Genomic DNA, 4,494 nt, shown 5'->3' with positions numbered 1-4,494 from the left:
AGGTCTGTTGAATTTGCAAGACAGACTTGTTGACTTATTAAATACATTTGAGTCAAAGAGCGGGAAACAAGTTAAAAATGAAATTGCTCTGAAATGTCACAGCTGATTCCAGTTAAGAGGCAGCCATCAGCACCGACTGGTTTAGCAAAGACCTAAACGGGAACAGAAAAATGAAAAATGTGGTGCAGAAGGACCACAAAGGAATTACGGATGTTTATGTTTAAAAGAAAGAATGTAAGATCAAGACAAAGTAAAATGGAAGCAAAACTCCAGTCACAGAGCATGACTTTGAAGTGGACCAAAGTACGAGATCTGAGTGTTCTCAATGCATCAAGATGATTCAACAGCTCCTGACAAAGCATCGGTCCAAGACATGGAGTGCAAAAATACAGACAAAAGGCCAATGTTATTCTCAAAGTCTTGGTTAAAATAAATAGGACAGTCTTTAAGATCTTTAAAGAGCTTTATGGTTTTACTGATGGAATGATCACATTTCTATAGCCAGTTTGCATAGTTTGGATGTGATGTTTGTGTTTCATGTCAGCTATCTTCATTTCTGTGGGGACTACCCAGCATGCTTTAAGTCACACGTGTCAAAGTCAAGGCCCGGGGGTCGGATCCATATATTTTAATATTGAAAGTTATTTAAGGTTTAAGTTGATTTATTCTTGAACAATATTCCTGCCTTTTTATTATTAATAATTATGTTAAAAGTTAAAGTTTTAAAAATTGTCATTCTGTTAGCTTTTTGGACTATTTTGGCATTTACTAAGATTTTTTTTAGGATATTTTGGTGTTTAGCTAATATTTCAGCTATCTGCTAGCTGTTTTGGCTAATTCAGGTTTTTTTGTTTGTTTTTAGGCTGTTTTGGAGTTAAGCTAAAAAATTCAGCTAAATGCTATCTGTTTTCTCTAATTTACGCTTTTTAAAGAAGTTTTTTAGGCTGTTTTGGTGTTAGGTTAATATTTACACGGAAGCTATTTTGGCTAATTTAGGCTTTTTTCACCTATTTAGGGTATTTTGAAGTTTAGTTACTTTTTCAACTACATGCTAGCTGTTTTCACTAAACTATTTTTAGGCTAATTTGGCATTTAGCTATTTTAGCTGGTTATCAGCTTCAGAATTTTTAGCTATCAATTTCAGCATCTTCAGCGGCCAAATTCAGTCTACAGCATTCACACTAGGATTATTGCAGGTAATGTTATATATCTAGTTCATAAATAAGTTAAAAAGTTACGGTTTTAAAGTTGTAATAATGTAGTTTAAGAGTGTTCAATAAATGTTTATCCTGTTTCTAGGTGTGTTTTGGATTTTGGCCCCTTGTGTGATTGAGTTTGACCCCCCCTACTTTTAGATTTTCTTTACAGTTCAGTATTTGTACACTTTAACTGTTGCTCCAAACCATTTTATGCAAGAAAGTATTTACTAAGATAACTAGAAATTAATCTTTATGTTCAAAATCAAAACATTCTTGTTATTTTTTTTCTGTTAAAATAAAATTTGAAATGTGTTATTCCTTTCTCCTATTTATTTTGTGCTTTTATGTTTTTAGACAACAATTCTTCTGTCAATAGCAAATAAATACACTATATAGCTACCGCTAGATGCAGATCTGGTGGTTGTTAGAGGAAACAACTGCTAAAGGATAACTGGTGTTTACTGGGAAAATAGAAAATATATGACCCTATTTATGTCCCAAAAAACCCATAAAAAAGTCGCTCCCGAGTATAAGTCGCACCCCTGGCTAAACTATGAAAAAAAACACGACTTATACTCTGGAAAACACGGTACTTGCTTCTTCTTAGCAGAAACATGGGGTCATATTTTAGGTTAATAATTTACTCATATTGTCAAAAAGAGCAACAAAAATACCTCTAACAGAATCGACTGTCCGTCTGGTGTGAGAGGACGGATGCCGCGCGCACTCCTGTCCGCGCTGCTTTGCGGCGCTTCTGTGTCCAGTGTGAACCTACCTTAAGTTATAAGGATCTGCTGAGAGTTCATGACCAAACTGACATTGAAGGTTTATGAACCATCCTCACCTATGACCCTCATCCCCACTCAGTGTGAACGCCAACAACCATGTTTCTGTTTGCTGCTGAAACTGTTCTTCAGAAGTGTGGGAGGGCCTCGGGACACTTCATCCAGATACATCAGCAGGTCAGGATGGGGTTCTCCTTAAGTTACTGAAGGAATGTGAAGCTCAGCTCACAGCCACTCCAGAAGTTGTTCAACCACAGTCTGTGTGCTGTTCTGAATATGTCTCTCTCTGACTCAACTCCACAGTGAGAAGTTATGGAGGAGACTGTTGTAACTGGAGTCACAGTCACTAATACCCACTTGTATGTAGTGACTGTATGTAAAAATGAGCCTTTATATGATTATTTGATTGGCTGGCTGGACAGACTATTTGTCATTCGTATAATTATATTTTGATAAGAGCTCTTTAATCATATGTAAAAATAAGAATTTACCACAATTAAATGTGTGACTAAATAAGTAATACAGAAAGTTCAGTCACTAAAAAAAGGAAATCATAACCAATTAGTTTGCAGAAAGGGAAAAAGTGCATCAGTCATTTAAAAAACTAAGCTACACAATTATTAAGAGTATTAAATTGTTAAAAACAACAAAAAATAGAAACAAATATAAAGGAAAATATCACAACTGCACTACAGAAAATCAGCACATAAGCTAAGCTATTTATGAAGTTTAAAGTGAATTATGTTTTTAGAAAATTAAAAGGAAATAATTTCCAACTAGTGCATAAAAAATGCATTACTGGTCACTAAATCAAGAAATTACAACTAGTTAATTTAAAACAACAGATCAAAATCAAGAAGTTTCAATTAGTAAAGCATGTTTTAAAGCAGAAATAATAATAAGAATTACACTTTAAACAGGCAAGGTTGCGACTCCTGAGGAAGCTTAGAAAGATTTATTTCATTTCCAAATAAAACACATTACAGTTTGTCTTTTCAGTGAATGTTTTTGTCTTGTCCATTTACAGCCTCTCCAGGTTCATGTTCATGGTCATGTACACCTGTTTTCATTTCTGTTATTTGTCCACAGCTGATAAACGTGTCTGGTTTTCAGTTCTTCATTGTCAGGTCATCTGTTTTGTCACCCTATATATTGCACCTCTAGTTCCTATTTTGTCCTGTTCGAGTTTATGCGTCAAATGTTGATGTTTCTGCCACCAATGGTCTCCTGCATGTTGAGTTTTGCACCAGTACCTGACAACACACGTGGAAAACATCAATAAAGTGAAGCACACTCTTCCTTCCAGCCATAATTCATCTCACAGACTTGTGTTTTACAGCTACAAGCACACAAATGACAGACTGTGAGCTGTCAGCAGACCCACAAAAAGTCAATAACTGGGCCCAACCAAATATTTAATGTGATCATTAAAAATCTCTCTGCACACGTTTTTTTTTTCAGCTTACTAATTGTAAATAAATTGCATATAATGGCATCCCTTCTCAAACTTCTTATACTCTCCAATTTTCTGTTTCTTATAACAACTACACAGACCACACATTTCTGGAGTACTTTACAAGACAGAATCAACGGTTACCTGATATTTATTCTGAGACCTGCATTGGAAATTCATGCAATTTGTTTTCTACTGAGATTTTGTATGCTAATTTGCAGTTTAACTAATATTTAAGCAACATGCTAACTGTTTTAGCTAATTTGTTATCCACTGAGGGTTTTTATTCTAATTTAGAGTTTAGTTTATATTTTAGCAACATGCTTACGTTTTTGACTAATTTAGTTTACTGAAGATTTTTAGGTTATTTTGAAGTTTAGCTAGTATTTAAGCAAAAGCTAACTTTTTAGCTAATTTGGTATCTACTAAGTTTTTTGAGGTAATTTGGAGTTTAGCATCTATATATGTGACACACTAAATATTTTTACAAAATTTGCATGTATTAAAGATTTATTTAGCAATTTTACTACAAATTTTTCAGAAATGTAGGTAAACTTCAGCGCTCTGTCATAGTTCTTCAACAAAATTTCCAGTCTTTTAGCAAATGTTACATTTTGCAAATAGCTTTTGTATTTTCAGCAAATCCCTTCAGCATTGAAGTAAAATCTGTCATCATTTTCAGCAAAAAGCTTTAGGATCTTCAGCAACTACATTCAGCAAAAAACATTCACACGTTATGCAGGCCATGTAACTTTTCTAGTTTTTGTCAGTTTTCCTTCTCATCTGGAAACAACAATAAAAATCCAATTTACTTTCAACTCGGCAAACTCTTCAAAAAGCTTGAAAAAGGTTTTGCTAAACTAAGCACAAGTTTGTTTTGATTAAAAGCTGCTTTCGTTGTCCAGTAAGTGCACACTGCACCTCCTCTCATTCAGCTGCTAAACGCTTCCTCCTCCCCCCTCCCGCCTCCAACTCCTCTCCCTGGTGGCCAATCACAGGCGAGCAGAAAAAAATCCAAAAGCATAAAGGAGGCTGTCCTCCTCTGCAAACCTCTCAC

This window comes from Oryzias melastigma, linkage group LG24 (assembly GCF_002922805.2).
Source record: "Oryzias melastigma strain HK-1 linkage group LG24, ASM292280v2, whole genome shotgun sequence".
NCBI lineage: Eukaryota > Metazoa > Chordata > Actinopteri > Beloniformes > Adrianichthyidae > Oryzias > Oryzias melastigma.
This window is presented reverse-complemented; position numbering follows the sequence as displayed.